The sequence below is a fragment of the Protopterus annectens genome, chromosome 15.part0, assembly GCF_019279795.1.
Source record: "Protopterus annectens isolate FY-2018-M chromosome 15.part0, PAN1.0, whole genome shotgun sequence".
Classification (NCBI taxonomy): domain Eukaryota; kingdom Metazoa; phylum Chordata; order Ceratodontiformes; family Protopteridae; genus Protopterus; species Protopterus annectens.
In genome coordinates, this window is record NC_056749.1 from 408,278,350 (window position 1) to 408,303,133 (window position 24,784).

Here is a 24,784-nt window from a genome sequence, read left to right on the forward strand (position 1 = left end):
TAGGTCTTCGCAGTGCATGCCATGCTTTCACATGGCAGGATCAGTTGACCCTGCACCCATATAGACAGTCCTGTCTGCATGATTTCCAGTCACTACTTGAGATTATACTGTGTAGTGTGCTCCCATGAGCACATGCCCCTCTTCTCTCATAAAGAAAAGTGATCAGATTAAAGCCTCACCATTTTTTTATTTTCTGCCAGTAGATCTAGCAGGCACCCAAGCTGCTAGTTGAGTTTAGGTCACCCCAGCTATAGACAGGGCCTTATTCATTTGTGTTAATGGAGCTGGCAGAAACAGCTGAGTGAGACTGCTGTTTTCAGTGCTTGGAGGCATGAAGACTTGAGGACTTCAACTTGTAGTGAGGCTGACCATTCTGTCTAGCAACATTCATGTAGTTTTATGCAACACATAATTGTGTAGCAGATTCATGTGTTGTTTTAGCAACTCTGCATCACTACTGCAAGCCCTAATATTTGATCACTGCCAGAATGTAGACCAGGGGACTTAATACTCAAGTGATCACAAGGCCTGTATGAGGACTAGCACACTAAACTGAGGGCCGCAGTGACCAGAATGCAAAGAAGGTCATCATTGTGGCTAGCAATGTTGTGTAGTAGCTTGTCTCACATAGAATTATGCTGAATTGAGGCCTGAGAGCTACGAGTTTGTGTTGTCTGCTGTAGACAAATTTGGCAAGAGTCTTTTAGTCCTTCGTAATACTGAATAATTGTGCCACATGTCCATTTTTCAATAGAACCTGCTTTGGAAAATTTTCCCAATTTACAGGAAAGGAATACCTTAGAAAAAAGTGATTAATATGGTACTTAGATGATTTTAGGGCACTTGTGGTAGCTTCTATAGAAATACCTGGCTTTAATGTTCTTTTTTCCAAGAGAAGTTGAACAGGGCTATCCTCATTGCAGTCTTTTGAGGGTTAAGTCCTCTCTAACTGATAAGAAAAGTAGGGAAGATGTGAAGACCTGTTAGCCTTTTCATTGTAGAGAACATACGTTTCCTCCTGTTAATCTTCCAGGCCTTATTAGTCTTCTGGCATGAGTTCGTATGCCAGAGACTGGATGTTGGGTCACCCCTGCCTGGGTACTCCATTAAACCTCATTTAGAAGACTTTTCTCTGGTAAAGCTGTTATCCTAGCCATTCAGCATTGGCCTCTCAGGTAGGAAGATGGTTTTCCAATCCCAAGGTGGACTTGGAGAAAAATTGCTAGGACAGAGATCACTTGATGTTTTTCATGTTTCACTGTTGCAGTCATTACATTTGGGTAATCTGCTTGCAGTTTGCCCTCAGTCAGGCTGAATTCTTAAGTCTTGGGTCCTGCGTCACTTGCTGTCTTCTCTTCCATGACGTCAGGGGTATAAAACATGCAGCCAACGCCATTTTCTTTAGTCTTTCTTGCCACGCGATGCCTGAAGCAGAAGTATTTCGCAAGTGCCGGTCGGCCGACTACTGAAATATTCGAGTTTGAGTTTCAGAACCGAAGTCTTCACTAAAGCTAAGTAACCCGTTGGGGAAACTTTTTTCTTGCTTTTTACCGATGTCAGAAAAAGTTAATAATTGTATTACTTGTGGGAAGCAAATACCTCATAAGGATTTCCATTTATACTGTATTCCTTGCCTAGGCCCTGATCACAACGTGCCTGGCTGTCGGTTTTGTGCTAGATTTAACCAACGCACTATTAAGCGTCAGTATATTTTTGCATCAATGTGTTTTGGAAACAGATTTAACTACCCAGAAATGTCGTCTGATAGCAATCCGACTACCAGAGTACATAAAAAAATGCAAAGAAAACGACAAAGAAAGGCAGTCGAGATCTGAAACCAACGACGAAGCTTCTCCTAAGCCAGTCGCCGGTACTCAGTGAGGCGCTTTCGCAGCCCCTGATACCCACTACCTTCAAGTTGCAGGCCTCTACTGACACTCATGTGGAGTCCGGCATGCCACAAAATACTCAAGGTATTCGACTGGCGGATGTATCTCCCTTGGATGGGTCCGAAGCCACTGAGCAGGCACCGGCTTCTGAGGGTGTATTCAGACCTTAAAATTTTTATATCAAACCGACGAAAGCTGCAAAACCAAAAACAAAAGCAACTTCTAAAACTAAAAAACCGACGCCTGAGCCATGTGCACAGGCCTCTACGCCTAAAAAACAGATGATCAAAATGGCTGAAGACCTTATTACCTTGATCAGGGGTACCCATCCCCCTCCAGATAAGAGGCCTAGGCAAGACACTGACTATGAATCTTCAGATCAGGTTTCTATTTCTTCTGATTCCTCTTCTGATCAGGAATTATCTATACCTCCCTATGAGGATTCTGATGCGGAGGAGTCTATTCCATCTGCATCTCCTCCTGAGGATTATTCATTTGGAGAAACTTTGCATACTTTGAGAGAGCATTTTCACTGGGAGAGTCAAGACTTCTCAGAATCAAAGAAGAGGCTCAGGGATTTCCTCCTTCTCCCTCAGCACAAGCCTTTAGCCATTCCCCCTGTTTTAGACATTGTGGATGTGTTTTTGGAGTCAAGCCTGACCCCTGACTCCTTACCTCTGGCTCCCAGTAAGCCTGACAGATAATACAGGGTCCCTGACTCGCATACATTTTTATTTAGAAACCCTGCTGCTGATCCTGAAACTATTTCACAGGGTCCACAGGGAGTTGAGGCCTCAACAGCAAAAAATCCTACCCCCTCTGACAGAGATTCAAGGGCACTAGACAGATGGGGAAAAAAGGTTTATACATCTGCAACCTTGGCAGTCAGGGCCTTAAACTGTCAATTTCATATGCTTAAGTACCAACAACATGTTATGGGATTGCTGAAACAGAAAATTATGTTGATTTCAGAATGTGCAGAAAATAAAGAATTGCAGGAATTATTGCATGCAGATGAACAAGTCGGAAAGCATACTTTGCAATGTGGTTTTGATTCCTTAGAGGCCTCCTGCAGGGCCGCAGTAACTGGATCTGTAATTAGGAGGCATGCCTGGTTAAAGGAACAAAATTTGCCTGATCATGTTAAAGCTACATTGCTAGATGCACCTTTACAACATGATTCTCTGTTTGGTATTAAGGCAGAAGAGGTTTTAAAGAAAATGGAAGACAAAGCTAAGTCTATGCAAACTGTTAAAGATTTCTTACAAGTGCAACCACCTAGATTCAGTTGACAATGGCCTACAAAAAATTGGACCTTTCCTGTGTCAGACAGAGCTCAAAGGGGCAAATCCAGACGTCCTAAGGATTCCAGGTACTAGGCTCAAGACTCATACAGGTCAAAGCAATGGGGCGCAGCCACCTCCAAATCTGGAGGAGATAAAGTGCAAACCTACAGAAAGCAATCCCAATGACTTCCCTCTGCCTAGATCAAGCACTTATCTTTTGGCAGCACCCATAGGGGGAAAATTAGCACTTTTTGCTCAAAATTGGCAGTTAATAACCCAGGACAAGTGGGTACTGAACATCGTATCACATGGATACAGATTCCATTTCCACACACTGCCAGTGACAAATGGTTGGCCAGACCTGCCAAAAAACCAATGGGCAGAGGCACAGAAACAGGTTACGTCCTTCATGGATATGGAGGCCATTCAGACAGTACCAGAACAGGAAAAAGGACAAGGTTTTTACTCAAGACTTAATTACATTACATCGTTATTTACTGTAATCCCCAATGATTATGGACTGGATGCCATTAGAGAATTCTTGTTGAGATATTCAGGTTTTTTAGCCGGACATATAGAAAATATTTGCATGTTGTTAGACCTGGTTGTAAGAAACAATATATTCTTGTTTGATAACTAATTTTATTTACAGCAAACTGGTGTGGCAATGGGCACACCAGTAGCAAATACTTATGCCAATCTGGTTCTTTCCCAATGGGAGAGAATGTATATAAATGATGGTGAGAGGTTTTTGAATGAAAATTTGTTATTGTATCAAAGATTTGTGGATGATTGTTTCCTTCTTTGGAAAGGCACCCATAGTGAATTAGAGGATTATATTCTTTCTCTGAATAATTCAACTAGTTTTTTAAAGTTTAAGTATGAATGTTCGGTTAGCACCATTAATTTTCTAGATATTACATTAATTAAGAGGGAAGGTGTTATCAACACCACAGTATTTAAGAAAGAAGTATCGTCTGGAAGGTACCTATATGCATCAAGTATGCATGCTCCACATGTGTTTAAGGGCATTGTTAAGGCGCAATTGGCTCGCATCAGTAGACTCAATACTGATGATGATGCTTTTAAGAAGCAACTTAATGAAGCATGTGTGGAATTTAAGAATAGTGGGTATTCATCACATATGATACAAGAGATTAGTGAATATATTATATCTAATAGACATACCCTTTTCAAACCTACATTTCTACAGATATCGAATACACTGTGTGAAAGATTGAGTGAGCCGGTGGACAGGGTTTGTCTAAGATATATAACTTCTTACAGCACTTTGACTGCCACGGTGAGAGATATAGTTAGAAAATACTGGAAGGTCCTTTTTACACAGGATGATATCAGGATGGTTGTGGGGGATAGAGCGTGTTTTTCTTGTAGAAACATGAAGACAATAAAAAGTATGTTAGCGTATAAGGACTTTGGTAGTGTAAATTCTACATCTATTGGTGTATCAAGGAAGGGTACTTTCTCCTGTTATAATTGTAGTTGCTGTGTAGACATTTTACAACAGTGCGATCCATTAAGTCCTGTAAATACATTTGTTCACCCTGTTTCAAAAAGAGTGTATACCTTTAACTGTTTTGCCACTTGTGTAACAAGTAATATTGTTTATTTGGCAACATGTGACACCTGTCCCTCCTTTTATGTTGGAAAAACTACGAGAAAACTTAGACAGGATTATAGAACATAAATCCAACATAAGGAATGGGAGTGACATGAATGCTTTAAGCATGTAAAAAGTTATGGTATATCTCACACTTTTAAGTTTAGGGTTATAGACACTGTTAGTGTGTCAAAAAGGGGGGGGGGGACTTATGTAATTTGTTAGACAATAGAGAATATGATTGGATTGTAAGACTAGCAGCAGATGTGGCACCAGGATTGAATGCAAGTGCTTCATTAAAGCCTGATGTTCTTCGTCTCACATTACTGCAGTCATAACCTGTGGGTAGTCCGCTGTCCTCGGTCGGCCCGAATACCAAAGAGCTAGGCTGGCGTCGGTCATTGTCGCCTAGAGCTGACATCAGTACGTAGTAGTACTTAAGCGCATGACCGATGCCATATCCTCAGTCTTCTTGCCGCGTGGTCCGAAGCAGCATTTGCAAGTGCCGTTCGGCGTTCTGAAATTTTCATTTATTGAGTTTCAGACCGAAGACCAAATTGGGCTAAGTACCCCGTTGGGGAAATTTTTGTCTTTTCTTGCCTCAGTTATCCGGATGTCAGAAAAAGTCAATAATTGTATTTCTTGTGGGAAACAGATACCTCATAGGGATTATCATTCTTTCTGTATTCCTTGTTTGGGGCCTAAGCACGATGTGGTCGGGTGTCGCTTTTGTGCTAGATTTAATAAGCGCACCATTAAACGAAGATTAGACTGTGCCAGGCTTGTTTTTGGTAAACGGTGTAACTATAACATGCCGTCGGATCCTCCGACGCCCGCTACCGCTAAAAAGCGTAAGGATAAATCTTTAAGGTCTAAACCGGATGAGTCGTCCGTTGCGGATGCCGGTTCTACGGAGCCTCCGGTTGAATCTGTGGATCCTGCCGAGGGTTCAACTGAATCCCAGGGGGATCCTTTACTTTTACAGGAGTTGGCCTCTCAGGAGTTAGGCCAGGCTGAGGGTGCTTCTCAGGTGTCTGTAGTTCCAGCTTTACAAAAGGTTATTAGGCCTTCTATTTCAGTGGCTAAAGGCCATGCTAAGGCCAAACCTTGTCTTGTTGGCCCTGGTCATAGTTCTAGCTCTCCAGCCCCTGTTCCTAAAAAGCATATGTTGATAATGGCAGAGGACTTGATTACTTTGATCAGGGGTTCTATGCCCCCCCCAGAGAAGAGGCCTAGGGTGGAGGCAGATTTAGAGGGAATGGATCATTCCTCTGACTACTCTGAATCCTCAGCTGAAGAAATTCAGGATTTCCCTTCCTATTCAGATTCGGATGCAGAGGACTCCTGTCCGTCTGCTTCTCCTCCAGAGGATTTTTCTTTTTCTGAGACTTTACATTCCATGAGGGAACATTTCAAGTGGGAAGGTCAAGATTTTTCAGATTCTCGGAAAAGGCTTAGGGAATTTTTGTTTCTGCCACAACATATGCCCTTGGCTATTCCTCCTATCTTAGATGTTGTCCAGGATGTTTTTTCTGAATCTTCCCTTAATCCTGATTCTTTGCCTCCGGCCCCTGTTAAGCCAGACAGGTATTACAGAGTTCCAGAAGCACATAAGTATTTGTACAAGAGTCCTAGAGCTGATCCGGAAACTATTATTCAAGGTCCGAAGGGTGTTAGGGCTTCTGTGGCTAAGAATCCAGTTCCTTTGGATAAGGATTCTAGAGCGTTAGATAGGTGGGGGAAAAAAGGTGTACACCTCCTCTACGTTAGCTATGAGGGCTTTGAATTGCCAATTTCATATGCTGAAGTATCAGAATTTTTTGTTAGGCCAATTGAAATCTAAGGTGGATGCTTTATCTGAGGGTATAGAGTATAAGGAGCTCCAGGAGTTGGTTCATGCATCAGATCAAGTTGGCAAACATTCTTTGCAGTGTGGTTTTGATGCTCTTCAGGCTTCATCCAGGGTGGCTGCTTCAGGTTCAGTTATTCGTAGACATGCCTGGCTTAAGGATCAAAATTTGTCAGAGCATGTTAAGGCTCGGATTTTGGATGCTCCTCTTCAATCTGAAGTACTTTTTGGCCCTCCTGTGGAATCAGTTTTGAAAAAAATGGAAGATAAAGCTAAGTCTATGCAGACGGTCAAGGATTTTATGCAGGTGCAGCCCCCTAAGTTTAGTAGGAATTGGCCTGCTAGAGGATGGTCTTATCCTTCTTCGGATTATCAGTCTAAGGGCAGGTCTAGACGTGGTAGAGGCAGGGCTCACGCTCAGGGTTCTTTCAGGTCTAGGACTTGGAGCTCTCCTGCACAGTCTTCTGGTGAGGGTAGGGGTCAGCCCTTTCGTAAGCAGACCCAATGACCTGTATCTTCCGCTGCCAGACCCTTCTTTACTGGCAGCTCCTCTAGGAGGAAAGTTGGGACTTTTCAAACAAAACTGGAATTTGGTCACCCAGGACCAATGGGTGTTGGATGTAATAAATCAAGGTTACAAGTTTTATTTTCACACTTTTCCTCCTTTCAAAGGCATGCCGGATGTGCTTCCTCAGCAAAGGCTGGAGGCTCAGGAGCAAATTTCTCTGCTTTTGCAGATGGAGGCAATTCAGGTGGTCCCTCCGTCAGAAGTTGGCCTAGGATTTTATTCCCGTCTATTCCTAGTGCCAAAGAAAGGAAACACTTGGAGGCCAATTCTGGATTTGTCCATTCTCAATACTTACCTAGACATTCCAAAGTTCAAGATGTTAACACTACAACAACTTCTGCCTATGCTAGGCAAAGATCACTGGATGGTAACCCTGGATCTCAAAGAGGCCTATCTTCACATCCCTATCAGGCCCAGTTGCAGGAGATTCCTGAGATTTCGGGCTGGTACTTCGCATTATCAGTTCTCTGCATTGCCCTTTGGTTTATCTACTGCACCCAGGGTATTCACAAAAGTTCTGGCTCCTGTGATTGCTTTCTTCAGACAGAGAGGAATACAAATTTACCCTTATCTGGACGATTGCCTGATTCTTGCTCAAAACAAAGACATATTACTACAACATCTCAAGTATGTAATGGCAGTTTTAAGGTGACTAGGGTATTCTGTGAACGAAATAAAGTCCAGTCTAGTACCCTCTCAGGACATGTGCTTTCTGGATGTGAGACTGAATACAGCTTCTCAGATGGCATTTCTGACCCCGGACAAACAAAGAACTCTTCATCTTTACTTCCAGCAGTTATCAGTAATGTCCAGGCTGACTGCAAGGACAGTCTTTCAAGCCTTGGGGTTCATGGCATCTTGCATTCTAGTACTTCCCAATGCCAAACTGCATATGAGGAAGCTACAATGGTATCTCAAAAGTGTGTGGACTCAACACTGCCACGGTTTGGACACTGTCATTCGGATTATACCTTGCATCCAGAAGGAATTCTTGTGGTGGGCTCAGGAATGTCACCTAAACAAGGGACTCTCTATGACCCGATCAGAGGCGAGTCAGATCCTAACGACGGATGCCTCGGACTTGGCTTGGGGAGCACACTTCAATGGGAAATGGATACAAGACATGTGGCCTCCCAAACTACTACATTTGCATATCAACATGAAGGAGATGTTAGCAGTTCAATTTGCTTTGATGGCCTTCAAGGACCTGCTTCAGCCGGGACAGGTGTTGATTCAAACAGACAACACAACAGTCATGTGGTACATCAACAAGCAGGGGGGAACCCATTCCTACCCTCTTTGCAGGCAAGCAATGATTTTGTGGGAGACTGCTCTGAGTTTTCGAATCAATCTTCGAGCACGGTTTCTGCCAGGAGCTCAGAACTCCCTAGCAGATATATTGAGCAGGCAAATTGTGGATCCCCACGAGTGGAAACTGGATCCTCAGGTTTTCAAACAATTGACTGTGGCTTGGGGAACTCCAGACATAGACCTGTTCGCTTCTCCACTGAATTTTCAACTTCCATAATTTTGCACAAAGATGTTCCACCCAGATACTTGGAAAGTGGATGCTCTATCTTTCAGTTGGAACAACCTTCACGTTTATGCTTTTCCTCCTCTGCCTCTTCTCCCCAAGGTACTCTTGAAAGTCAGGCAGGACAAGCCTTGCATGATTCTAATAGCACCAGATTGGCCACGTCAGCATTGGTATCCTCTGCTGAGGAGTTTAATCCAGGAGCCTCCTTGGCTTCTGCCACAGGTTCCTCATTTGTTGTCCCAGTCAAACAATCATTTTCTCAATGTTCAGGTGCAGTCCCTCCATCTGACAGCCTGGCGTATTCTGTGATGGAGCCGGTGGGGTCTCAGCTTCCTCAACAGGTTTTGAATGTCATTTTGGAAGCCAGGCGGCCTAGCACTAGAAATGTTTATGCTGATAAATGGAAGAGATTTTTTCTTTGGAGCACTACAAAGGGTTTTGATGTTTCAGTGCCTAATTTGAGTTTTGCACTACAGTATCTTACTGAATTACTGGACAAGGGTTTGTCATTCTCTTCTGTGAAGGTTCATGCTGCAGCCATTTCTGCTCACTATGATTGTGACCCTCCTTTATTTTCTCATCCTTTGTTCATACAATTTCTTAGAGGGGCAAAGAATATAAGACCCCCACGTAGAGCTCCTACTCCTTCCTGGGATCTCAATTTTGTTTTGGAGAAACTTACTTTACCTCCTTTTGAACCTGCAGCTACGTCTGAACTGAAGTTTTTGTCTTGGAAGACTGCTTTTTTGTTGGCCATTACTTCTGCTAGGAGGGTATCGGAATTGCAGGCACTCATGGCAGTTGAACCCTTTTTGATATTTCATAAGGATAGAGTTTCTTTGCGAACTAACCCTACTTTTATGCCTAAAGTGGTTTCTAATGTGGCCTTGAACCAGTCTATTCTGTTGCCTACTTTCCATACTGATCCCCAAAATAAAGGGGAAAAAGTCTTGCATTCTTTGGATATCCACAGGCAGTTACGTTACTATTTGAGCAAAACTAAGGAGTTCAGACAGACTCAACAGTTATTTGTTTCCTTTGCTTTGAGTTCACAAGGGAAAGCTGTTTCTAAGCAGACTATTTCAAAGTGGATTGGTCATTGTATTGCTTTTTGTTATTCTCATCATGGGAAGGATGTTCCTGCTGGGATCAGACCTCATTCTACTAGGGCTACTGCCACTTCTACTGCTTTTCTAAGGGGTGTAGCTACTAAGGATATTTTGGAGGCAGCTACTTGGAGTTCAGTACACACTTTTTACTAAGCATTACCATCTCCCTCTTTATTCCAAGTCGAGGGCTGGGTTTGCCACTGCAGTTTTACAGGGCATGTTAGCAGCTCCTAATGCTTTGTAGTTTGCCAGCCTCCCTTTTCCTTTGCTTTGGGATTCTACCCACAGGTTATGACTACAGCAATGTGAGACGAAGAACATAGTACAGTTTTGTACCTACCATAAATGTAGATGTTCGAGGATCCACATTGCTGCAGTCCAATTATCCCTCCCTCCTTCCCCTCTATAGTTGTGGTTGCTGGGTTTCTTTTTGGGATACTCTTTATTTCCACACTGATGGTTGTTGGGCTTTTACTACTTTAGTTCTGGCCTTCATTTTTAGGCCTTCTGACATCTGGGGCAAGAAAGACTGAGGATATGGCGTCGGTCATGCGCTTAAGTACTACTACGTACTGACGTCCGCTCTAGGCGACAATGACCGACGCCAGCCTAGCTCTTTGGTATTCGGGCCGACCGAGGACAGCGGACTACCCACAGGATTGACTGCAGCAATGTGGATCCTCGAACATCTACATTTATGGTAGGTACAAAACTGTACTTTTTGACTAAAATACAGCACACAAGGTTAAAATAATAACATTTATTAGCAAGTATATACTTTGAATATGTTGAATAATATGATATTTTATTGAGTAAGCACATTTTTATGTAGCTTTATTAACACTATGTCTTTTTTATTTGTTTATTGTAAGTTTGTATTATTTCATGTCATATGACCTTGACTGCGGGTCATATGATGTCCTGGGCTTGTATTTAAACATGTGATTTTATTGTACCTTTTGTTAAGCATTGAAAAAGGGTTTTGGCCTGAAAGCTGTGTTTTTGATAAAGGTTTTTGCTCTCAACGTTTGTTTTTTTGGTCATTGTTCTATTTAACAGCAGTGTTGGTTATTACAAGCCATGGAAGAGAAGACAGCAACCGACGCAGGACCCAAGACTTTGGAATTCAGGCCGACTGAGGGCAACCTGCCAGCAGATTACCCAAATGTAATGACTGCAACAGTGAATACACTCGAACATCTACATTTATCGTAAGTGTACACAACTGTACTTTTCTGACTTATCTAGGAAGAAAAAGGACAGGGATACACCACTAAAACTTAGGCCCTCTCACGACTCCTGGCTCTAGGCAACTTTTATTCAAAGCAAGGCAACAGCGGATCTCAGTGAGGTGCCTTTGCAGCCCCTGACAACAGCCGACAAACCATTGCAGGTCTCTATCAAGACACATTCGGAGTCCTGTATGCCCCTGATCAGCCTCCTCCACCCGGGTTGTTGGTTTCTCCTCATGCGGTTGGGTCCATTGCCCCTTTGCGGACACCAACTTCCGCTGAGATCCCACCTACATCCGAAGTTTGAATTGGACTGACAACAGTGCCGCTGGTCAAATTTGTATAAGGCTTCTGAACCAACTAGGCCTAGGCCTAAATCTACCCTCAAAAGGTCTCTTCCCAGGGCCCCAGCCTCCGACCTACTACTAGCCAGCTTGCCCTTCAGTTGCAGCAGCTGTTCAGGATGGCAGAAGACCTCATTGGTCTGATCAGGGTTAACCAACCCCCCACCCTCCTACACCAGCCGAAAGAGACACCTCCCCAGAGGTCCTCACTGACAAGGAATCTGTTGATTCTGTTTTAGAGGACTCCGACCTAGAAGACCAGCCCTTAGTAGCCTTTGAGGACTCTGATGCTGATTACCCCATTCTGTCTGCCCCCCCCCCCCCGAGGACCTTCCCTTTGGGGAAACACTAAATACCCTCAAAAAACATTTTCAGTGGGAGACCCAGGATTGCCCCCAGTCTGAAAAGAGACTAAGAGAATTTCTTGATTTGCCTCAGCATAAGCCTCTGCCCATGCATCCTGTCCTCGATGTTGTAGAGGATGGTTTCCTAGAATCTACCCTCTCTCCAGATTCTCTCCCTCCAGCGCCCAGAAAGCCGGATAGATACTACAGGGTGCAAGACTCTCACAAACTCCTTTTAAAAACCCTGCTACAGACCCTGAAGTAAATATTCAATGCCTTAAGGGAGTTAGGGCTAGCTCTTCTAAAAACCCTATCCCTGCTGACAAGGAAAGCAGAGCGTTAGACAGGATGGGTAAAAAGGTTTACACCTCAGCCACTTTAGCTGTCAGGACACTAAATTCCCAATTTCACATGATAAAATTTCAACAGAATGTGCTGGAACTGATTAAACAGAAAATATCTCCCATGTCAGACAGTAGCACTACCAGAGAATTAACAGACCTCGTACAGTGTAGCTCTCAGGTAGCAAAGTACTCCTTGCATTGTGGTTTTGATGTCTTAGAAGCCTCTACCAGGGCTGCAGCTTACAGGATCAGTTATCAGAAGGCATGCCTGGTTAAGGGAGCAACCTTTGCCTGACCAGGTAAAATCCAAAGTTTTAGATGCATCTCTAAATAAGGAGCAATTGTTTGGCCCCAAGGCCAAGGAGGTCATCAAGAAAATGGAGGACAAAGCTAAATCATGCAGACTGTCAAGGATTTTTTTACAGGTGCAACCTCCCAGGTTCAGCAGAAACTTCCCTACTAAGCACTGGTCCTTTCCCTCTCAAGCAAAGCCAGTGCAGAGAAAGGAACACAGGGACACAACCCCTTGCCGCAGGCACACAGCCAACAAAGAACTAGGCAGGGGAGTTCTAAGCCCCACAACCTTTTCCAGGGACTCGCAATGACTCCCTATCCCCCCCTCTGCCCCCAGGGTCCCCAGACAAGTTAGGAGGAAGACTCTCCCTCTTCCTAGAAAACTGGCAGGCCATCACCTCAGGTCTATGGGTCCTGAAAATTATTAGAGGGTACAGATTCTATTTCAAAGAAAAACCCAGGAGGTCAGGTTTCCTGGATGTTCCTGCAGGCCAGACAGCCGAAGCCTTTCGTCAGATCCAAAACCTTTATGCCCAGGGAGCTATAGAATCTATGCCGAAGGAACAGACTGGAAAATGATTTTACTCAAGACTATCTCTGGTCCCTAGAAAGGCGGGCAGATGGCGCCCCATCCTAGACCTCTCCACCCTGAATCTGTCCCTGCTGGTTCCAAAATTAGAAATGTTAACACTACAAAAACTACTACCCATGCTCATGCCACAAGCCTGGCTAGTGACCCTAATATGATGGATGTCTACCTGCATATCCCTCAGACAGTCCTGCAAGAGCTACCTATGGTTCAGTGCAGGGTCCCAGCACTTTCAGTTCTCTGCACTGCCCTTTGGCTTATCCACTGCTCCCAGAGTCTTTACAAAGTGCTTGGCTCCATTCCTTGCTTTACTGCAGGCAGAGCACCATTCACATTTATTCCTACCTCGACAACTGCCTCATACAGGCAGATACCAAGGAAAAGCTCCTAGAGGACATCTCCTTTGTGCAGACCCTACTGACCTCACTGGGATTCTCCATCAACCTGGGAAATCCCAGCTATTACCCACATGAAGGTTTACCTTCCTGGGCACCCTTCTAGACACTTCCACACAAATGGCCTTCCTTCCCCCCAGAAGACCTTCAGTCCTACTTCCAACAGCTGGCACAAAAGACCCACCTCACAGTCAGGAAAATAATGCAAGCCCTAGGATACATGGTTTCCTGCATCCTGCTGGTACCCTTTGCCAAATTGCATATGAGGAAACTGCAGTAGTACTTAAGGAACCTCTGGTGCCAACACTCCCAGTCTCTGGAGCAACATCTCCCACTAATTCCTTTCCTAAAGAAGGAGCTCCTCTGGTGAGCTCAGGCTTGCTCCCTGAGCAAGGGCCTTCCCTTTGTCCTTTAGGCACACAAGCAAACCCTGACCACGGCCGCCTCAGACATTGCCTGGGAAGCCCACACAGGAACTCTGCAAACCCAGGCCTTTTGGGAAAAGGAGGTTCTTGGTCTCCACATCAATCTGAAAGAGATGCTTGCAGTGCAGAGAGCTATCCTAACCTTTCAAAAGCATCTGTCACCAGGGATACTCTTAATCAGGACAGACAACACTGCTGTCATGTGGTACACCAACAAACGAGGGGGGCACTCATTCTTACCCCCCTTACCCCCCTGTGTCACCTTGCCATGGGAATCTGGCAGTCAGCCTCCAATCTTGGACTGCATCTCTTAGCTCATTACTTTCCAGGGAAGAAAAACACCCTGGCAGATCAGTTAAGTAGGCAGATTATGGACCCCATGAGTGGCAATTGCATAGGGACGCTTTCTTACAGATCAGTCGCATCTGGGGGGAACAAGACATAGACCTTTTCACAAGCTACCAGAACTGTCAACTGACCAAATTCTGCTCAAGACAGTTTCACCCAAAATCCTGGAGAGTGGATGCCCTCTCCTTTTACTGGGGCAGCCTGTTTGTGTATGCCTTTCCCCACTTCCTCTGATACCCAGAGTACTACTCAAGATCAGAGAGGAAGGACCAAGGGCTATCTTGATTGCACCAGACTGGCCAAGGCAACACTGGTACCCCATGCTCCTCAGCATGACCATGCAACCTCCCTTTCCCCTGCCCTCCGCCTCAAACCTTCAAACACAACAAAGGAGGGAAGCTCCTACATCCAGGCCTGCCCACACTCAAGCTAACAGCATGGCTTATTCCTCAAAGGCAGAGGACTCTTCAGTCCTCAGCAGTCATGTGTTAGACGTTATTAAGGAGGCGCGTAGACCCAGTACCAGGAAATCTTATTCCTCTAAGTGAAAGAGATTCACCTGCTGGTGTTCCAGCAGGGGCACTTCTAGCATTACAGCCTCTTTACCACTGGTCCTGGACTACCTGGCAGAGCTCCTCCATAAGGGTTTGTTTTACTTCTGTATCAAGATTCATGCTTCGGCTGTCTTGGCCTACATCCAGTTGAATCAACCCTTATTCTCTCAACACCTCTTAAAATAGTTCCTCAGAGGCGTGGCTCACATCAGACCACCTAGAAGGCCACCTGCACCAACTTGGGATCTTAACTTTGTCCTGGGAAAGCTGACTCTACCCGATATCGAGCCAGCTTCCACAGCAGATCTCAAATACCTCTCTTGGAAAACTGCCCTTTTGCTAGCCATCACTTCTGCTAGGAGGGGTATCTGAGCTCCAGGCTGTTATGGCCACTGAGCCCTTCATCATCTTCCATGCGGACAGGGTCTCTCTAAGAACCAACCCTTCCTTTATGCCTAAATTAGTCTCTGATGTAACCCAGGCCATACACTTACCTACCTTCTTTCAAAAACCCACAAATAGAGGGGAGAGAATTTTTGCATACCTTAGATGTGCACAGACAGCGGCGATTTTACCTTGACAAGACCAAATCACTAAGGGAAGCTGACCCAGCTACTGGTTCCATTTGCCCGTGGGGCAGAGGGGAACCCATTACTAAGCAGACCATTTCCAAATGGATCTCTCATTACATACATTTCTGCTACTCCTTCAGTGGAAAGGGTCCTCCCAAAACTGTCAGATCCCATTCCACTAGAGCAGCCTCTACCTCCACAGCCTTTCTGAGGGGGGTTCCTACTAAGGAAATTATGGAAGCTGCTAGCACTACCAACTAGCTACGTTCTCCAAATCCAGGGCAGGATTTGCATCTGCAATCCTGCAGGGCATGCTAGCATCCCCATAATTTGTACAACGTTCCTCCACCCACTTCTTCAGCTTTGGGATTCTTCCCACAAGTGATGACTGCAGCAGTGAAACACGAAGAACATAGTACAGATGTTCTTCGTGTTTCACTGTTACAGTCATCACCTGTAGGTTATCTCTGCTGTGGTAGCCCTCGGCCGGCCTGAATACCAGAGTTGATGTTTTTCTGTGTCGGCTGCAGTCGCCTGTAGTCTGATGTCAGGTTTTCAGTGCTATAAAGCAAGGCAGCTGACATCATTACATCAGTCTTTCTTGCCGTGGAGCCTTATCATAAATGTAGATGTTCGAGTGTATTCACTGTTGCAGTCATGTTTCCCTCCCACCTTCCCCCTTTCTTGCCTTATGTATATATGTTTTCTGGGGTTCCTAACCTTTGGGGGCAAGAAAAACTGATGTAATGGTGTCGGCTGTCTCCATTTATAGCCCTGACGACCTAACATCAGCCCACTCACAGAACAGCTGACGAAGGAGGGGAATCTTTACTCTGGTATTTGGGCCGGCCGAGGGCTGCCCAGCATGGATAACCCACAAGTGATGACTGCAACAGTGAATACACTGCAACATCTACATTTATGGTAAGTGTACACAACTGTACTTTCTACTTTGCCTGCTTGTTTATGAAGCTGGGTCTACATCCACCACAGCTGTCTTGCAAGATGCTTGTTCAAATTCTGAAATCTGTCTAGTACCTCTATGGGTTTTCTAGTTATTTTTCTCATTATAGGTTTTCTGAGTTTGACAACAACCCTTTCTACTTTGCTGTCCAAGTCATCATGCTAAAACTTCTGTGCTGTGGAGTTTTTGAAAACAGTTGTTTAACAGCCTTTCTAAACTCATTAATATTATCCAAGTACCTCCTTGTTTTCCTTTATTGTTTGTACTGGTTGTCTAACAAAGATGCTAAGTGAAGAGCTGCAATAGCAAACAAGTCATCAAAGGTACTCTACCAGCCTCTGGAAAGAGACTTTCTCTGTTCTGCATTACTTAAATGTTTGTCGACCCCTCTAAATAATTCCTATTATGTTTCCATACATCTTTCTGTCTTGTTTGCCATGTTTTTAGACACTATTTTACATTTTGTCCCACTCACCAGCTATCCCTGCTGAAGAAATTTCCATCTTCCCTAATACATTTTTAATCATTTCAACTACCTATTCCTTGAATTCTTCTCTGCTTAACAGATAAGTGAGAGTGCACCATTGTCTCAATTTTACTTCATTACCCTGCTTCTTTTTCTTAGATTGTTTTAGTGCATTATCTGGAATAGCTATTGGGTTTATATTAAACTTTTGAAATAAATGTGCACACTCCTGTGAGATAGTTTCTGTCCGATCTTGCCAGTTTTGGTGAATAATATGTAAATTCTATCTTGAGTTCATACAACTGAATTCACATCTTCCATATCAAAAATTCTCAAAGATCTACTCTTCTGTTACATTTTCCCTTCTAGGTTTCCCTAATGCATTGTTATTGCTGCAAATCATGTTCCTACTCATAAATAATACCCCTTGCTGAGAGCTTAATTTTTTCCAATAATTCTCTTAAACTCTGTAATAGAAGTTTTAGGTGAAATATAAATACATGACAACATAATCCTACTCCTCCTCCCTGCCAATAGCCCCTTACTACCACAATTCTACCATTATTGTCTGTTTCACTCCATCACAGTTTGAGCCCATCTAGCAGTCAGTATTGCTTCCCTTTTCTTTGTCCCCATATTTTCTTGAATATCCACCTAAATTGCTTTTTTTGTAAAATACACATGCTCATTTCTCTCCAGATGTCCCCTGTGAAACTTTTTGCTCTCTCTTTAAAACAATTTTATACTTTTTTTATGTTCCATGATAATATGGACCGAGTAGCCATAAGATGCTTTGCAATGTTTAATTTTTGCTACATCCCCTCCCCATGCTAAGTTCATAGATTACAAGACAGAGGCACTCCTTAGAACATAATCATTTTACTAATACCAACCTTCATAGACCCCACCTGCTTCTGGAGAGGCAAAATAGTTCAGTCCAGGATGATTTTATAGGCAGTCGACCAATAGTTTAAGTTTACCTTAAATAAAGGCAGGGTCTCTCTCTCTCTTTGTCATAGGTGTTATTTCAGAGAAATGGGGAAGTCATCAGCCGGTTTTACCCATTTTCTGCTTAAGGTTAGGGTGTTGTCAACTATTGCCATCTCTCTCAATTCAGTCCCACTGTACTTCCTTCAACTAACATGCCATCTGTTTGCTGGATGCCCTCGTTTCCACTCGTCTTTTTCCTGTCTGTCGCAAAATCATTTTCACCAGATTGTTTCCTGCTTTTCTTGCTCTGCAATTGGAGATCCTTTGGCTTTTGCTTTGATGTCCTCGTTTCTTTGTCAGTGTGCATCCTACCACCTGTCTCAGCATTTCATCTCCATCACCTCTAGCTTCAACTATTCTGCCTTTACTGCCCAAGTTTTTCATACCATGCAGTAGTACTGTTTGGTACACTTTACTGTCATACACTACCCCAGACCCTCTGTGCCAGTTGGCTGCAGCCCCTCTGTTTCTAGCTCTTTGACCGTCTCATTTAGACTTCCCTTCAGCCAGCCCTCCCAGATACTTAAAGCTGTTAATCTGTTCCATTATTTTCCCTTCTATCTCAGTTCTCATCATCTTCCTGTTTCCACCATTTGCTGCTATTATATCTGTCTTACTTGTACTCTGTTGCATCCCATGTGCCTTCAGTTTTCTTGTCCTTTGCTGAAGTTCTTGCTAAGAGTCTGCCTGTCACACTACATCGTCTGCATATAGCAGCTTTATTGATCTGTTCCCTCTGACCTGTTTGCTAATGTAGTCCACCAATGTGAAAAGCAGTGAACTCGGAACTGAATCCTGATGCACACCCACTCCCACTGAAAACCCCTCTGTGGGTCTGAACACTGTTCATACTTGAGTCACTGGGTCTGTGTACATTACCTGCACTAATTCTACCAGCATTTCAAGACTTCAGACCACCGCATGACTGCTCAAATTATCTTTCTTGGGACCTTGTCTTATGCTTTCTGCAAGTCCAGGAGTGCCCAGTTGGTCTCCTTCCTCATCTCTAGCTTCTTCACTGCAAACATTGGATTTGATATGTTGCAACCTGATCTGAATCTGAGCTTCTCATTTCCCATTTTACTTTCTACTACTGTACGTATTAATTTATCAAGTCACTCTGTCTAGAACTTGCATGCCGTGTGACTGGCATGTGATACCTTTGTACTGCCCACAGTTGTGAATGCCCTTTGTTGTACACTGGCACTAGTATGCTTATTCTCCAGTTGTCTGGGATATACCTTTTTCTCCATACCGCTATGAGTACCCTCAGGAGCCATTTTTCCCCTCTCCTACCCACCATCTTCATTATATCTGATATAACCTCATCTGAGCCTGCTGCTTTCCCTGAGTTCATTTTTCTTAGTGCTGTTCTTACTTCTAGAGTGGGCTCCTCTTCTGCATGAGGCAGTACAGCTTCCCTGGGATTTTCTTCATTCAGAAGCTGCTTGAAGTACTCCTTCTATCTGCCTTTGTTTGCCTGTGGACTGGTGAGTTGGTTGTTGCTGGCATCCCTTATGAAGAGGGTCTATCTTTGTCTTTCTGTATTTACCTTTCAACCTGATAATTTCTTTGTGCTGTCTACTGAGTCACTTTCCAGAAGCTGGTTGAGTGCCTCTGCTGTCTTGTTCTTTGCTATTGCAACTCTTCTGTTAACCTGTTTGTTAGCCAGAAAGTGTTTGTTCTTAGCCTGGTCCTTCTTTTCTATTTCCCACTTTTTCCTGCACTCATCCTCCTCTTTTGATGACTTCCTAGGCTTCTGCATTCCACCACCAGCTTTCTTTATGTACCTTGATGTCCTTCAAGGATGCATCTGCAGTCATAACATATGGGTTGTCCTGCCTCAGGCAGCCCTGCGGTCGGCCGGATTCCAAAGTCTGGGTCTGGCCTCGGCTGATGTCGCACTTTCCCCGACGTCAGAGCTTCTGGGGTATAAAGGCATCAGCCGACGCCATTTTCCTCGGTCTTTCTTGCCGCGCGGTGCCCGAAGCAGAAGCTGTTCGCAAGTGCCGGTCGGTCAGATCCAGAGATTCAGCTACCGAAGACTTCTAAAAAGCTAAGTACCCCGTTGGGGACTCTTTCCTGCCACAGCCGATGTCAGACAAAGTAAATAATTGTTTAACTTGTGGGAAACAAATACCTCATAAGGATTTCCATTCCTACTGCCTTCCTTGCTTAGGCCCAGACCACGACGTATCAGCTTGTTTAGCCTGTGCCTCCTTCAACCGACGGACTCTTAGACGTCGGTCGGAGTTTGCAGAAGAGTTTTTTGGATCCGCTTTTGCATATAAAATGCTGTCGGAGACTCCGACTACACATTTAGCCAAAAAACGCAAGGAAAAGGACCGACACTCGCGGCCCGCGGTTTCGGCTGAAACCACGGTTAGGCCTACCGCGAGTGTCTCGGTTTCGGCTGAAACCGAGGCCTCTGTTCTACCTTCTACCGAAATCATACTTCCGACAACCGAGGCCAGAGAGACCCCGGCTGAGTCGGCTACAGAAATCCCTACCGAAGAAGCAAGCGCACAAGAATTGTCCGACACCATTCCTTTGGACATTTCTACACCTGCACGTGGGGCAGCTAGGCCCCCTGCTTCTATGTCTATTAAGGCTTTCTCCAGGGCTAAAGCAGCTAAAATTTCAAAAGCTTTACCTGCAAAATCTACTTTTCAGAGACCTCCCTCAAGTTCCCAGATTCTCAGTCTTGCCGAGGACCTTATATCTCTGATTAGGGGTTCCCAACCTCACCCAGACAGGGCCTCCCATCCTCCTCCTGACGAAAGGCCTAGGACTGAACCCCCTGAACCTCTTTCCTCTGATTACTCCTCGGATGGATCTGATTTGTCAGACCATCAGGAAGGGCCATACTCACCTTATGAGGATTCAGATGCAGAAGACTCTATTCCTTCTGCTGCCCCTCTAGAGGAATTTTCCCTTGGGGAGACTTTACACTCTATGAGGGAACACTTTCAATGGCAGGGTCAGGATTTCTCTGATTCTAGAAAAAGACTAAGGACTTTCTTACACTTGCCACAGCATAGGCCTTTAGCCGTTCCACCTGTGCTAACTGTAGTTGATGATGCATGTAATGATGTCAGTTCTGCCCCTGATTCACTTCCCCCGGCCCCTGCAAAACCTGACAGATACTACAGGGTCCCGGATTCCCACTTCCACTTGTATAAAGCCAATGCTGCAGACCCAGAAACTATTTCTCAGGGCCCAAAAGGTGTTGCAGCTGCCACTGCCAAAAACCCACTACCCTCTGAAAGGGAGTCAAGAGCATTAGAAAGATGGGGGAAAAAGGTTTATACATCTGCTACTCTTTCTGCCAGGGCTTTAAACTGTCAATTCCATATGATACAGTACCAGGAATATTTGTTAGATCAGCTGAATAAAAAGCTTTCTTCTCCTGAACCTTTAGACCGTAAGGCCCTTCAGGATTTGGTACACAATTCTCAGCAGGTCAGTAAACATTTCTTAAAATGTGGCTATGATGCACTGGAAGCTTCATTTAGATCAGCTATGACTGGGGCAGTAATTCGAAGACATGCCTGGCTAAAAGAACAATCCTTGCCGGACCATGTCAAGGCTAAACTCCTAGATGCTCCAATGGAGAAACAAAGTTTATTTGGCTCCCCTGCACAGGAGATTCTAAAGAAAGTGGAAGAAAATGCAAAATCTGTGCAAACAGTTAAGGATTTTCTGCAGGTCCAACCTCCGAGGTTCAGCAGAAACTGGCCTTCAAAGAATTGGTCCTTTCCAGACACCTCCAAAGCACAGAGGGGCAGGAATAGGCGCCCAAGAGGCAGAGGTCAATCAAAGGGTGCCTACAGGGGTCGTCAGTGGCAACCTGCCAACCAGAGGAGTACTGCCACAGCTGCAACTACAACCACTTCCACAAGACAGACACAATGACTTGACTCTCATTCCGCCTACAAGGGAACAACTGGAAGCACCCTTGGGCGGAAAGTTGGCTTTATTCTCAAAACTGGCATTGCATTACAAAAGACAAATGGACATTGCAAACAATAGACAAAGGATACAGGTTTCATTTCCACACTTTACCAAGGAGCAGCGGAATGCCAAACCTTCCACCAAACCAGAAGCCAGAGGCTTTAAGACAAATCAACAATTTACTTCAGATGAAAGCAATAGAAAGGGTACCATCTATGGAACAAGGCCAAGGATTTTACTCCAGACTATTCCTTGTACCAAGAAAAGAAACCCAATGGAGGCCTATTCTCGACTTGTCCGCACTAAACACATATCTCATTGTGCCAAAATTCAAAATGCTGACCCTACAGCAACTTCTTCCCGTGTTGGGCAAGGAGTCTTGGCTGGTGACTCTAGATCTCAAGGAGGCATACCTGCACGTCCCTGTACAACCAGATTGCAGAAGGCACCTCAGATTTCTTGCAGGATCAGAGCATTATCAATTCTCAGCATTGCCCTTTGGCTTATCTACTGCGCCCAGAGTATTCACGAAATGCCTGGCATCAGTAATTGCACATTGCAGGCTTCAGGGAATTCAAATCTACCCATACCTGGACGACTGCCTCATACAAGCGGAGAACAAGACAAGACTAATAAAGGATTTGGCCTATGTCATACACCTGTTACATGCCTTGGGATACACAGTCAACATCCAGAAGTCAAGACTAGTGCCATCCCAAAGGATAACATTTTTGGGTGCGGATCTGGACACAATAACTCAGATGGCTTTTCTCACAGAAGAAAAACAAAAGCAACTCCCAGTCTACTTCATGGCTTTGACAAGACAAACTCAGCTCACTGCAAGGAAAGTCCTGCAGGCCCTGGGTTACATGGCATCTTGCATAATCTTGATCCCACATGCCAGGCTGCATATGAGGAAATTACAATGGTACCTAAGGAATGTATGGTCTCAACACAGGCACAGTCTAGAAACCATGATTCCAATCATTCCATGCCTGAAAAAGGAATTCCTGTGGTGGGTTCAGGCCTGCCAGTCCAACAGAGGGTTGCCTTTCAACAAACCACAACCAAGGCAGACCATCACCACGGACGCCTCAGACCTAGGATGGGGAGCACACATAGAAGACAAGTGTATCCAAGGCCTATGGTCTCAAGACCAGCTGAATTTGCTTATAAACCTAAAGGAGATGCTGGCAGTGAAGCATGCAATCGAGGCATTCAAATCATTCCTCCAGCAAGGACATCTGCTGATAAGGACAGACAATACCACAGTCATGTGGTACATAAACAAACAGGGAGGCAGGCATTCCTACCCTCTATGCCGGATGGCAATGGATCTGTGGAACCTAGCCCTGAATCTCAACATCCAACTGCAGGCTAAATTCTTACCAGGAAAAGAGAATTCACTAGCAGACAGCTTAAGCAGAACTACCACGGATGCTCACGAATGGATGCTGCATCCAGACATCTTCAAAATCATAACAAACAAATGGGGAATGCCAGAGATAGACCTGTTCGCCTCCCCACTCAACCACCAACTGAGGAAATTCTGCTCGAGTATACCACCCACAAGCCTGGAAGGTGGACTCCCTCTCTTTCAACTGGAATGCCCTAACAGTGTATGCTTTTCCACCACTCCCATTGATGTACAGAGTTCTACTGAAGATCAGAGAGGAACAGCCAAAGGTGATACTGATAGCTCCAGACTGGCCAAGGCAGCACTGGTATCCACTACTGAGAAGCATGTCTCGGACAAACTCATGGCCTCTATCCCTATGGCCTCTACTTCTAACGCAGAACAACTTCAAGACCCTGCATCCAAACTTGAAAACACTGCAGCTGACTGCCTGGAAAATTGCCTAAAACAAAACCAAACTGTCTTATCTCAGAGGGTCAAGGACATTATCCTGGAGGCTCGCAGACCCTCCACAAGAAAGACATACTCAGCTAAATGGAAGAGATTCCTCATTTGGAGCGCATCAAAGGGTACAAATGTCACACTGGCAAACCTAGCACACATCCTAGAATACTTAGCAGAACTGTTCCACAATGGCCTGTCCTATTCCTCCATTAAGATTCATGCTTCAGCAATTTCAGCAGAATACAACATGGATCCTCCTATCTTTTCTCACCCTCTCCTCAGACAATTTTTAAGAGGGATCACAAATGTAAAACCTCCAAGGAAACCCCCTCTGCCTGCATGGGATCTCAATTTTGTGCTGGAAAAATTAACACTGCCCCCTTTTGAACCAGCAGCATCAGCAGACTTACAGTTCTTATCTTGGAAAACTGCTTTCCTTCTAGCAATCACTTCAGCAAGAAGAGTATCCGAGTTACAGGCACTAATGGCAGTGCAGCCTTTCCTTATTTTTCACCAGGATAGAGTGTCTCTGAGAACCAATCCTACTTTCATGCCAAAGGTGGTATCCAGGAACCAAGCTATTCATTTGCCTACGTTCTTCCCTAACCCACAGAACAGGGGGAAAAACTACTGCACACCTTGGATGTACACAGACAACTATGCTACTATCTGGACAGAACTAAAACCAGCAGAAAAACTGACCAACTTCTGGTAGCATATGCAACTGGAGTGCAAGGAAAAGCAATTTCCAAACAGACAATTTCTCAATGGATAGGAAATTGCATTTGTTTCTGCTACTCTTTTCATGGAAAGACAACTCCTGAAAATATCAGGCCTCACTCCACAAGAGCCACAGCCACCACTACAGCTTTCCTACGAGGGGTGGCTACCAAGGACATTTTAGAAGCTGCTACTTGGAGCTCCGTGCATACATTTGCCAAGCATTACAATCTACCTTTATACTCCAGATCCCGAGCAGGTTTTGCAACTGCAGTTTTACAGAGGATCTTAACTACACCATCCTTATCTTAGTACCTCCTCCCCCAGTTTGGCTATGGTATTCTACCCATACGTTATGACTGCAGATGCATCCTTGAAGGACATAGTACAATTTTGTACCTACCATAAATGTAGATGTCCGATAGGTATGCATCTGCAGTCAGGATTACCCACCCTCCTTCCCCTCTGTGGTATTCCTAGGGTGCTTACCCCTCTTTCAGCTACCTGGGGGAATCTATTATGGTGTATT

The 24,784-nt window shown here is 44.6% G+C and overlaps 1 protein-coding gene across 1 annotated transcript in view; it reads left to right on the plus strand.

Annotated features, from left to right (window-relative positions):
- BRWD3 (bromodomain and WD repeat domain containing 3) overlaps positions 1–24,784 on the plus strand; it is a 1,896,258-nt gene that overhangs the window by 1,730,273 nt on the left and 141,201 nt on the right. The window lies entirely within an intron of this gene.